General features: G+C 46.4%; 1 protein-coding gene across 2 annotated transcripts in view; it reads left to right on the forward strand.

Moving 5' to 3' along the window:
- The window catches only part of LOC137417283 (E3 ubiquitin-protein ligase TRIM21), a 32,970-nt gene that overhangs the window by 16,468 nt on the left and 2,672 nt on the right, over positions 1 to 13,830 (forward strand). The gene's annotated exons all lie outside the window — the stretch shown is intronic.

The raw sequence follows: 13,830 nt of genomic DNA on the forward strand, positions 1-13,830 counted from the left end.
GGCCGTCCCGAGTCCTGGAAGTTATGACGTCACTTCCGGTCGGTGGTAAGTAGGGTTGTAAGCTGAATTAGTCTTAGTACCTAAGTACTACCACCGGCCGTAAAGCGAGGAGATAACTCCCACCCGAGCCGCAGCGTTAGTGGATACGCCGAGCGAAGCGAGCCGCGACTCGGGCCGTTAGCAAATACTAAACCCGATTCTGAGTGGTTCCGAATCGTGCCACAGGTACTCAATTGAGAAAAGACGAAAGCGATCGGATGAAGAGGAAACCAGAGTATGGGAAGAACAAAGATGGGTTTATTAATGATGTACAAAGAAAGAAGAGGAAACGAAAGGATGTACAAGAAAGGAAGAGGAAGAAGCAGGACACAGGGCAGGCTTAACTATACAGTCTTAACTTATTACCCCAGGACAAACGTACATACTCACATGGGATTGTAGCGGGTAGGGTGGAAGGTCCAGGTAGATGATCCAGGCTCCAGTCGACCCCCGTCCAGGCTCCGGTTCCGCAGGCGAAACCCGGCAGTCAGCTCTGCGTATCGTTGGCGCGCGACCGGACCTTACATATGGCAGGGGGGAAGTCCTTCGCAAATGTGCGCTCCTGGATCAGTTCTTTCAATAAGCGCATATACCCACAAGTCCGTTATTAGCACTCTCTCCCGAGTCCGTTGCGCGCAGCTCTTTCAAAAGGAGTCCCCCAGCGCAGTCCGTATCAAAAGGCAGTTCGTGGCGCAGTCCTTATCAAAAGGCAGTTCGTGGCGCAGTTCATATCAAAATGTGCTCGCTGGCCAGACCTCCGCGCAGCCCGTAAAAGGGCTTGGCGCTCGCGCTTATATAACGCGCTTTCAGATCAATCCGCGCGCTTGGAAACCACGCCCACCAGCAAGCTCACCTCAGCCCTGGTTGGCTGGTAAGGGCTTACCGGCTCCGCCTTTGATGGCTGGTTGACAGGGCCACACCTTGTCCTTGGCGCTCCGCCCCCTTCTTCCTCGAGCCGACCGCATGGTCAATGGCGGCGTTTGAGCGAGCGCTAAGGCGCGAACGCTGCTGGCAAGGCACGTAATATAATTGGGAGAGAGATCGCAAAATGGACGAAAGGGGCCTACTCCTTATTTGATTGATGCAACGCAGATTCAACTATTGGAAACACAGCCTTAACTAACACATAATAAGGAAATAACTGGAATTTCTAAAGTGACCTACGTGTTGCTGTGGCCTAACTAAGGGTGCTACCTTTAACCTTTAATGTCATGGAATATTTACAAGTAATTATTATTTACAAAAGTGTGGGTTCTAAAACCGCAACAATATATACACCTGCCAACAATGGGTGTGCCTGAAATAGCCGAATCCACTAATTAGAAGGGATGTCCGCATATATATATATATCTCTATATATACATGTATATCTCTATATATACAGACTTGGCATTTAACATGGAATATTTTTTTTGTGGGGGTGAACTTATTTTTCAAGGTGACTTAGAACCAAAAGTTCATTGGAATCATGTTTAAATTATTCTAGATTTTGTTAATGTGACCTTTAAAAGAAACAAAAACCACATTTGACATTTCGAAGCAAATAAATTGATCCTTGAAAGTGATGTAAACTGATATCGAACTCAATTCACGGACAGTACTGTGTTAAACTTCTGTATGTTTTCCAGAAGTATCTCTTTATTTTGCACATTAGCCAAAAAAAATTTCAACAAAAACAAAAGCTAAATTATGACTGGGATTACGGACAGTAAAGTTACAGTTCAGTACTTCGTGTAACCCCCACGAGCATTCAGGAGAGCACGTACACGTCGAGGCATGCTGTTCACGAGATTTGCCAAGGTTTGGACAGGAATCGCTTGCCATGCAGTGACAATAGTCTGCTGCAATTCACTCACAGAGGTTGGCTGCTGGTCCAAATTGTCGATTTGACGCGTTAATTCTGCCCACAAGTTCTCTTTCGGATTCATATCCGGGGACATGGCAGGCCACTCCATATGCTCTACACCACAGTCAGCAAGAAAGTGTTGGATCATGCGAGCACGATGAGGCCGTGCATTGTCATCTTGGAAGACAAAGTTTCCTCGAAAGGCTGCACGAGCAAATGGAAGCAGTTTCTTCCAGAATGACCCTGTACTTGAACTGGTTCAGGTTTCCATTCAGGACAACCAGGTCAGTTTTGCCCCCTGCATGAAAAGCAGCCCAAACGGTCACCCCACCACCTCCAGCTTGGACTCTTGGCACTATACAATCTTCGTTGTGGGCTTCATTCACTTGTCTGCGCACTCGGACGTGACCATCTTGACGATAGACCAGAAATCTAGACTCGTCACAGAAGGTCACGTGATTCCAGTGTCCTGGCTGCCATTGACGGTGCTATCTGGCCCCACTGCAATCGGCGCTGGCTGTGTTGTCTGGTCAGGCGTGGCTTTCTCAGGGGACGCCTGGCACGATAGACTGCTTGAACCAGTCGTTGGTTGACTAGCCTTCTGGATACAAGCACATTTGTCAGTTGCTGCCACTCAGCCCTAAGCCGATTAGCTGACTTGGTACGGCCATTCCAGACTAACCGGTGCAGCTGGCGATCAGCTCTCCTTGTGGTTCTGCGTGGACGTCCTGGCCTCGGTATTGGAGTAGGGACTGGGACACCCCTCTGAGCACTTCGTTTCAGGATCTTTGACACCTGACCTTGAGTGATGCCATACTGCCGAGCAATAGCATGCTGTTTCATGCCAGAATTTCGTAAAGCCACCACTCCATGACAAACAGCATTGTCAAGTTGACGGACCATCTCCAGAGGAAGCGGCAATAACTTTTGTAGACGTGCAGCAGTTGTTTTCCACTAATACAGAACGCAACAACCCTTATATACCCGATTGTGAAGCCAATCGTCAAATGTACCTGTCCTTACACTTTGTCACGCCACCTGTGATATAATCCTGTTATTGACTTCTTGCTGCGAAAGACAATCAGTGACATGGTTCTTTCAACAAAGACATCACCGAAGGGTAAAATAAACTCACCAGATTGATATATTGAGTTCAGAAAGTAAACCCTAGTCAAGAAAAAAAAAAATTCCATATTAAATGCCAAGTCTGTATGTATATATATATTGTTACGTGGTCCTCCCGGTAACTACCTGGTCTTGGTGACCCCCGGACCGTGGGAGGGACCCCGCCAGAAAGATATATGGTTTACACGCTTTCGTAACGCAATCAATATGAATTCCGGTCAAGAAGAAACCCCACACCAAGGATCCGGACTAATCAAGAATATATTCACTGAGCAATCAACAACCATCAACAATGCACAATCAATATTACAACCATGTGAACTCATCTACACAAACTCTAAGATGGCCATCTTAATCTTATACATTCCTCACGTGAGCCCCACTCCTGACTCCCTCCGTGGTCAATGTCTCTCCTCTCCGCACACGGGCGGTTGAACGAGCCCCGGGCGGACGTGCTCTAAACGTGCCGTCTCGGACTGGGGCCGCGGCTGCAGCGCACCTCCTTGCCAAGCCACGGGGCAAACCCAGCGCGGCGTCCAACGTGCGCGAGGCCCCAAGTGCGATCCTTACGCGTCCTTGTAGATGGGCAAAAACCCAGCGCGGCTTCCGACGCGAGCGAGGCCCAACGTGCGGACCCGTACGCGTCTTTGTAGACGGGGCAAAACCCAGCGCGGCTTCCGACGCGAGCGAGGCCCAACGTGCGGACCCGTACGCGTCTTTGTAGACGGGGCAAACTGTCCCGGACGCTTGGTTTCGTGCACGAACTCACGGTGACTGGACGTGTCCAAAGGTATTTACCGCCCAGGTAACTCCTCTCGCCAGACGTTTCGCAACGGCGCGTTTTCCGCGCAGCGTAAGGTCGATTCCACCTCCTCGTCGTCGCGGGGCGAGGAAGAAGAAGCACCGTCCTTTTCCTCCTCGTCTTTTCCTCTTCCGTTTCCGGCCACTTCCGTTTCCGGCCACTGGTTCCGAAGGGCTCCTGACCCTCCCATCACAACAACCCTTAATATAATACACACGGATAAGCAACCTGAATGGTACTTCACATACATTCCCATAAATATGTAACACTCCCCCCCTTCAAGAAAGAAAGTTTGAACCCAGCGAAAACTTTCTTTGCCGGCCAATTTGGAGAAACAAACCAGATAACTCAACCCCCCCCCACATTATCCGTTCCCCCCGGGCACAGTTATCACTTAAAAATAAAGCAACCACAATTTCACCCCAACCCCTCCAGATTACTCCCTCTGGACTAAGTACCAACAACGACCTTGTCCCTGCCAAATCAAACTCCATCTCAGGACCCTCTGACTTTGCCCGTCCGTATCTTGGGAATGAAGGTTAAGGGGTTGATCACAGATCCAAAGTTACGCAACTCGATAGCACTTTTTCCGGGAGGCCAAGCCGAGTATTCACTACCTGGATGCCTTTAGGAACGCGGAGTTCACGGTTAGTCCGTGCAGGAAAGTTCTCTACATGGGCGCCTTGAGGAACGTGGAGTTCACGGTTAGTCCGTGCATGAAAGTTCCCTGCCTGGACGCCTTTAGGAACGGCGTTCACGGTTAATTCGTGTAGGAATCTTGGCTCGGCGGCTCCGCCGCCTTCAGTGCTTCAACTTTTCAGAACTTCCCTAATAATTATGGTGGGACCACTGGTCCCTGTAGTCCCATGAATAGCGGTCTCCTTCTCGGCCACCACCAAAACTACCGCCCAGTTGTCCTCTCCTGTAGACCTCTCGACGCCTACGAAATGCCTTCCCTACTGTTATGGTCCGACCCTCCAAATCCTTGCCATTCCAATTCTTCTCTGCCTCTCTGGCGTCTTTTGTGCTGGCAAACGTGACAAAGCCGAACCCTCTTGACTGTTGCGTTTCCCAGTCTCTTACCAACCGCACTTCCACCAGCGGCCCATATCTGTTGAAGACAGAGGTCAGAACTTCTTCCTCTGTTTTGAAGTTCAGTCCCCCTACAAATAACTTGGCACTTTTGTCGCCATCCCGAGCTGGTGTGGCGTTATTTTCCCTGCTGGGCTCTTTACCAACCCTCAGGTTACCATAAACTTGCCCCCCGGCCAAATCATTCCCAATAACCACAGATACACCCTCTACAGGAAGCGTGGCTTGTAAACCGACGGTGACCGGTCCTGACACCAAATCGGACTCCAAATGGATGACATGAAGGGGAGCACTAACACCGCCCCCGATCCCCTGTAAACGAACACTATCCCCCGTTGCCGTCTCCTCGGACCATGGCAAAATGCCTTCAAGCATTAAAGATTGATGTGCCCCTGTGTCCCTCAATATCCTAACCGGTTTCCGGTTAGTCGAGGCTCCATCCCGTGACACAAACCCCTCTGAAATAAAGGGTTGGTAACCCTTTTGATGGCGATTTCTCACAATGGCCATTGCGTTTGGAGTCGTAGTAGTCGGACTCCGCTCTGGGTCTTCGCTTTTCCTGCGGTAACAACTGGACATCAAGTGTCCAGGTTTCTTGCAAAAAGCGCAAGTAGGCCCGGAGGAAAAACTCGTGGTCTGCCTCGGGCCCCCCGAACTATAAGTTTGTCTTGGGCCCTCATCCCTCCGATTTCGAACCGGTGGGGTATCATAGTTGTCCCCATAATCCTCTCGAGGCCGCCGCCATGTATGGTCGTTCTCCGCACCTGCTGTTCCCCACCTCCCCTGCGGAGATCTAGGCGAGGAGTTAGGTTCCTGGACCCCTATTCGGTGGGTTAAGGCATAATCATCTGCCCTGGTGGCTGCGTCCCACAACTTTGGTACCTTCTTTTCCTGCAGGTACACTTTGATGTCCTCGTGGACACACTGCTGGAATTCCTCCACCAGGATCAAGTCCCGCAATTTCTCGAAGTCTTTCCCGACTCCTTTTGACTCACACCACCGATCAAACATGTTTTCTTTCACTCTGGCAAACTCCACATGGGTCTCACTCTCCCTCTTCCTGGCATTCCTGAATTTTTGCCTGTAAGCTTCCGGAACCAACTCATAGGCTTTGAGGATGTGCTTCTTCAGTACCTCATAATCTGCACATTGGTCCATTGGTAGCGCCGAATAAATTTCCTGAGCTTTCCCCACCAGCACACTTTGCACGAGTATGGTCCATGCCTCCTCCGGCCAGTTTAATTGTCGAGCCACTTTCTCAAAGTGTGGAAAAAATTTCGCGACTTCTTTTTCACTGAACGGTGGAACCAGCCTCACATGTCTGCCCACATCCCAGGTTTTCTGGTTAGGTGTCGACCCCGTCAGCAAGGGTGGTGCCTCTCCCCGTTCTCTCATTAACTCCAGCTCCTTGAATTTGATTTCTTGCTGAAGCTGCATGTCACGTTCCTTTAATTCCCTTTCCGCTTTTCTCTCCTCTGCTTCGAGGTCCCTTGCAGCTCTCCTTTCCTCTGCTTGTTCCTTTTCTCTTCTTTCCTGGAGTTCTCTTTCCACTCTCCTTTCCTCTGCTTGTTTCTCTTCTCTCCTCTCCTCTGCTTTCCTTTCTTCTTCTGCTCTTTCCTTTTCTGCTTTCCTTTCTTCTTCTGCTCTTTCCTTTTCTGCTTTCCTTTCTTCTTCTGCTAACCTTTCCTGGAGTTCTCGTTCCACTCTCCTTTCCTCTGCTTGTTTCTCTTCTCTCCTCTCTTCTGCTTTCCTTTCTTCTTCTTTTAACCTTTCCTGGAGTTCTCGTTCCACTCTCCTTTCCTCTGCTTGCTTCTCTTCTCTTCTCTCTTCTGCTTTCCTTTCTTCTTCTTTGATCCGTTCCTGGCTCCGTAATTGCAACTCCAGTTTCCGGAGCTCCACGTCTTCTGGTTCTTCGGGTAGCCACTCCCAGGCTAACTCGTCCCATGTTCCTAATCCCACCATAGATTGTATCACCGTGGCCTGCAACTCTGCCTTCCTCAAATTAGTTCGGACCTCCAAGTTAAAATGTTTGGCCAATTTCAAGAGATCCGACTTTAGCAACGCTCGGAACTGTGCCTCACTCGGGGTTACCCCAAAGTTCTGTGCCACAAACGCCATGGTGCCTATCGTTAACACCTGTTAACCTTCACCCCAAGACTTTCCCCAATTTCTCAAAAAAAAATATTACCAATTAATAATTAATTAATAAATTTTAATTACCAAAAATATTATTATTTATTATTTTATACACTTTTAGATCCCGGACGTAGACCCAATTGCGAAACCGCAAATCGTAATTTGGACGGGCCCCCAATTCTGTTACGTGGTCCTCCCGGTAACTACCTGGTCTTGGTGACCCCCGGACCGTGGGAGGGACCCCGCCAGAAAGATATATGGTTTACACGCTTTCGTAACGCAATCAATATGAATTCCGGTCAAGAAGAAACCCCACACCAAGGATCCGGACTAATCAAGAATATATTCACTGAGCAATCAACAACCATCAACAATGCACAATCAATATTACAACCATGTGAACTCATCTACACAAACTCTAAGATGGCCATCTTAATCTTATACATTCCTCACGTGAGCCCCACTCCTGACTCCCTCCGTGGTCAATGTCTCTCCTCTCCGCACACGGGCGGTTGAACGAGCCCCGGGCGGACGTGCTCTAAACGTGCCGTCTCGGACTGGGGCCGCGGCTGCAGCGCACCTCCTTGCCAAGCCACGGGGCAAACCCAGCGCGGCGTCCAACGTGCGCGAGGCCCCAAGTGCGATCCTTACGCGTCCTTGTAGATGGGCAAAAACCCAGCGCGGCTTCCGACGCGAGCGAGGCCCAACGTGCGGACCCGTACGCGTCTTTGTAGACGGGGCAAAACCCAGCGCGGCTTCCGACGCGAGCGAGGCCCAACGTGCGGACCCGTACGCGTCTTTGTAGACGGGGCAAACTGTCCCGGACGCTTGGTTTCGTGCACGAACTCACGGTGACTGGACGTGTCCAAAGGTATTTACCGCCCAGGTAACTCCTCTCGCCAGACGTTTCGCAACGGCGCGTTTTCCGCGCAGCGTAAGGTCGATTCCACCTCCTCGTCGTCGCGGGGCGAGGAAGAAGAAGCACCGTCCTTTTCCTCCTCGTCTTTTCCTCTTCCGTTTCCGGCCACTTCCGTTTCCGGCCACTGGTTCCGAAGGGCTCCTGACCCTCCCATCACAACAACCCTTAATATAATACACACGGATAAGCAACCTGAATGGTACTTCACATACATTCCCATAAATATGTAACAATATATATATATCTATGTATGTATGTATATATATATATATATATATATATATATATATATATATATATATATATATATATATATATATATATATATATATATGTGTATGTATATATATATATATATGTATGTATATAGATATATATATATATATATATATATATATATATATATATATATATATTTATATATACATACATATCTTATTATAATAGAGCAAACGTATATGGTTCGCTATGTATGTTTACATGCGACGACGTCTTCTTCTTCTTCAAATAAAATGACCACCCTCTAAATTAACCCTCTTAATTGCGTTAAGACTGCTGAGACCCCTCAGACCTTTGACGACCCTTTAATTCCCCCAAGACCCTTCAGATCACCAATACCCAAAAGACCCCGAAGACCCAAAATACCCTTCAAGGCCCTGAGGCTCAAAAAGACCCTGAATACCCAAAAAACCCAAAGACCCAAAACACTCCGAAGACCCAAAACACCCTGAAGACCCAAAGCACCCCGAAGACCCAAAAGACACCGAAATGGTCAAAGATGCCGACCCCTCTGAAACGACGTGCGTTGAGGCGCGCGGGGCGCGCCGAGTCATGCTGGTATATATAAATAAATCGAGCACCCTTCCTTCACCCATATATCGACACTTTTCAGTACAACATTAAATTTAAAAAACTCAAAACTATTTTTACATTTTTTTTATTTCATGTTAAATTGCACATTCATCCAATAACCTGAAACACTACTTTTCCTTTTCCCATTTTCAAAGTGGAGGCATTCTAGTGGAGCTAAATTGTGCAATCAATAAAGATTAATTTATTACAATTAATAACTTGTAGCATGTCGTTCAGCTTAATAACACGTTCCAGGTTGCCATGGCTAATTCTCCACAACATCAGCACTTCTTGGCGTTTAGTACTTTTAAAAATGATCTTTATCGAATATTGAAATGCATCGTTTGTAAACAAGGAAACTCCCAAAGTGCAAACAAAAAGGTGCTTCGGCATTTGCTGTTGTGACGATGTGACGACTTGCGCACCATAATTTATTGATCATTCGATCATTCGTTCATTCATTCATTCATGTAAAGCTCTTCACAAAATGCAAACACCACAAATAGAAAACTACCCGCAATAAAATTTAAAAAAACCACCTTTAGAGGCCATTTTTCCCCGCAAAGCGGGGGTTGGCCTTTTTCGGGAACTGTGGTTGTTGTTGTTTTTCGGTCCCCTTTTTGAAGCAATGTTTTACGGCCGGATGCCCTTCCTGACGCCAACCCTTTTTGACGCCTTTAACGACAAACAGGGAATTACCAGTGAACTGGTACTCAATTAGCCGACCTCGGAAGGATGACAGGCTGAGTCAACCCCCCTGGCGTTAATTCAGCGATTGACCAGGATTCGAACCCAGGATCCTAGGATCCTAAGCCGGCACCCTAGCCGCTAGCCCAACACCAGGGACCCTAGCCGCTAGCCCAACACCCGCAATGGAAAAAAGAAAAACTTCATTCGAGAAAAAAAAAAGATTCACCACCCACCATGTTTCATGGATACCTGGGGTGATATATCCATTGCACATGTCACATTCATTGCGTCACTGGAATGTTTTTATACGAGTAAAAACAAAAACTCATCATTCTTTGCACACATGATTTTTTCATGAATAATCTTTGTTCTCTTATTAGGAAATGTTAAAGGTACAATTTGTTTGCAATGACTACAGCTTTAAAACTACGTATTTCAGAAGGTTGTAACAAATAACCCTTCGTGAATGGAGCGACCATATTGGGGAAGAAGGAACAGTATGGTGGAGGACAAGAAAAATGGACGGGTGAGCGGGGGGAATGCCCAAGCATTTTAACTTTGAAGGTAACGAAATAAAAAGGTAACAGTTCGGTTAATGCCTTTTTTCCTCAATTCTTCTTGAAGACGAAAATGTTTTAAACAACCGCTGTTCAAGAATCACACGTCAAACGACAATCATAACATCGACGTATTCATGATGTATAAACCGCTGAATGAGGTGGATTTCATTTTTCGATTTCGATCGGTGGATGAGCATGAACACCAGGCAAGGTGTCCACAACACCGGTCCTGGCACTGCCAAAATGAATCAATCACCCCGAAGGTAATCGAGATCAGGCCCTCGATTCAAGCTACTTCACCGCAGCACTGTTCTTGCCCAACCTGAAAGGAAGAGAAGGACAACAACAATATTTCAGAAAATATTGCATCATTTTCCTGAAATATCATTTGGCAACATTCAGAAAATGACTTATGGCTTCGATCCATTTGCAAACTCCAATGCCGTAGACACCACAAAGATAAGATCAAAAGAGGTTCTTGGGATCCAGCACGTGAATGGATCGTACAAAAACAAGCTGCTGCTGCTGTACAAGTTTGGCATCTGCTGGTCAGGTCTTTATAGCAGGGTCGATTTTAAACCGGAATTGCTGTGAATTCAAAGAAAAAGAAAACCATGACGATTCTTGCTAAAGCGTGATAGGAATTCTATTCAGTGATTACAACGATATAATTTGTCAAATATATTCAGTGATATACTTAAATACTTACATAATTAACAAGATGTGTAGTAAAGTAAGTAATTTACATTTGATTTAGTTCAAAAACTTAATTAAACAGAGGATTTCATTGAATCTCTAATTTTATTACTTCGGTTGAATGTTTAAAGCAAGTAAACATTGATGCACACACAGTATTTACATTACATTAGCAATGTACAATGGTGAACATTAATAACAATGCTTTATTAACAAATATTTCCCTCCCCAAGTACAATATTGACATTTGTATGATGTGGTTGTTACCTGTAATGAATGGCCTTTTCTTCCTCTGCCTGCTGTGCATATACAGTCGCGTGAAAAAGTAAGTACACCCCATGTAAAGTTTTGACTTTTTCAACATATTTCAACATACAGCTATTTGATCTTCATTTCAACAATATTGATAGATAAAGGTGATATAATATAACAAATATCATGAAACATTTACATTTTGTCGTCCATTGTATAATTTAAATAAACATAAATGCAAATTTTGCATGTGGAAAAAGTAAGTACACCCTTGGCTCCAATAGGTGGTATTGCCTCCTTTGGCAGAAACAACCTCAAGTAGGCGTTTCTTATAACTGTCTACCACTCTCTGACGTCGACTGGGAGAAATTTTTGCCCACTCCTCCATGCAGAATTCTTTCAGCTGTGTGATGTTTGAGGGGTTTCTTGCATGCACAGCTCGTTTCAAAACCCCCCACAACATCTCGATGGGATTTAGATCCGGGCTTTGACTTGGCCATTTCAGAACCCTCCATTTTTTTCTTTTCAGCCATTCCTTGATGGATTTACTGGTATGTTTAGGGTCATTGTCATGTTGCAAGGTCGACCTTCGGTTGAACTTCAACTTCTCTGACAGATGGCCTCACATTATCCTCAAGCACCCTCTGGTACAATGAAGAATTCATAGTGGATTCTATGATGGTGAGCAGCCCAGGCCCCGATACAGCAAAGCTGCCCCAAACCATAATATTTCCACCACCATGCTTTACAGTTGGTTGGTATCAGGTTTTTGTGGTCAAATGCTGTCTTTGGTTTTCGCCAAACATGTCTTCTGGTACTGTGGACAAATAGCTCGACATTTGACTCATCTGCCCAGAGCACATTGTTCCAGAAGTGCTGGTCTTTGCCTCGGTGTTCATTGGCAAACTTTAGTCTTGCCCTGATGTTCTTTCTGGACAGAGAAGGTGTCTTCCTGGCCCACCTCCCATGTAGATCAAATTTGTGCAGCCTCTTTCTAATGGTAGACTCGTGCACTTTGACATCAACAGTGGCAAGAGCTACCTGTAGGTCCCGTGATGACATTCTGGGGTTCTTAGAGACTTCTTTCAGCATCTTGCGGTCTGCTCTCGGGCTGAACTTGCTGGGGCGGCCTGGCCTGAACAAGTTGGCAGTTGTTTGGAATCTTCTCCACTTGTAGATGATCTTCCGGACAGTCGAATGATCGATTTCAAATTGTTTGGAGATTTTAAAATCCCTTCCCAGACTCGTAGGCATCTATAACCTTCTTTCTGAAGGCCTCAGAGAGCTCTTTTGATCTAGGCATGGTGACGCCACACACTTCAACAACAAAGAGCAAATCAAACTAAATGTCTGAGGTTTAAATAAGACAGGTTCCTCCAAGATCTTCTCTAACGATGTTCTAAGCATTTGCACCTGAGCTGGTGCACCCGATTCTAATTTTCTCGAAGACCAGTGATTGGGCCTATGGGTAATTAATTCCCCATTTGTAATTGCCTCTGTAATCTTTTCCTGTGTTCCTTATGACACCGCACTACAGACATCTAGTAAAAAATCGGCCATCAACCGCACTAATTAAAAACCAACCGGAAACCAGGCATCAAGCACTATAGCTGATAACACCGACTTGGTGAGCACAGAGGCACAGGCAGGTTCATGAGGCCATGCCTCGAAGACCAGTGATTGGGCAGGGATTTGATTGGCACAGAGACTGGTAAGATGGGACTATGGGATTGGTGAAGCAGACACGGATGACGTCAGAGCCACGCGTACAAAATAGTTGGAGCGGCGGACATTCTTCTTCTTGGTTCTGGACTTTGTTGGTGAACGGTTGCCAAAAAGCTCTCTCTCAGCATCGACATTTTATCTCTCTCAGCATCGACGTCCTCTTGGTTCTTCTTGTTCTGGATCCCATAGCGAACGGTCGCTATTGCTCTTGTGCAAGGAAGCTTCATTGCGAACGGTCGTGAGGAGGAAGAGCTGCGACCGAGAACTGTGGTTTCCCGTGCAGAGATCGTTCGGACAAGCGCGGCTGAAAGAGCGAGCTGCCCGCCAAGGCCGTTCGCTTCGCACACGGAGCCAGGAGTGAGCGGGCCGCAAGTGAGGTGCAGTTCGCGCCAATGAACGTGCGTTTCCCGCAAAGGCCTCAGACGATCTTTGACGATTCCTGACGAGATACACCAGCCGATTGGAGATAAGTGTCACAAATCACACCTATTTATTTTCCAGTTATTTTATCCTTTGTCTGTATTCGGGTCTGTGTGCGAGCGCTCCAAATAGGAATTTAGTTTATCGTGCATTTTCTTTACCGGCATTTCTTTCATTAAACCTGTATTTGTACATTTTAATTCCGTCTCGGTTTGAGTTAATTTATCCAGGTGTGAAAACGTCGGGTGGAGGCCGTCCAGGTAAGTTTGTCATCCCCCTTTCCCGTGCGTGTAACGAATACCGGCATATTGAATTGAACACCTTGGAGTAACAGCTCGTTCGGAAATCCGTTTCCTTGGAAGATTTTAATCACAAGAAACGCGACAATATCAATACATTGTAAAGGAAAACAAGTAAACACGACAAGAAAAATTCAATAATAATGATTTAATAAAAAGAAATCAAAGAATGAAAATGAAAGATGAGGTAAAACTTAACTTCTAACTGAGGTACCTCCACACACGTCCTTAAAAGCGGACACACGGGGGAAAGATAAAATAAAACAAGCGTTACGCCTAGGTCCCCCGTCGGTGAAGTGATGTGAGTTGACAAAGTGGAAGACGCAAGGTGGCCATCTTGGATTTTGACGTGGCAACCCAATTTTCAATAGCGTTCT

Source organism: Myxine glutinosa, chromosome 3 (genome assembly GCF_964187855.1).
Source record: "Myxine glutinosa chromosome 3, kmMyxGlut1.1, whole genome shotgun sequence".
Lineage (NCBI taxonomy): Eukaryota > Metazoa > Chordata > Myxini > Myxiniformes > Myxinidae > Myxine > Myxine glutinosa.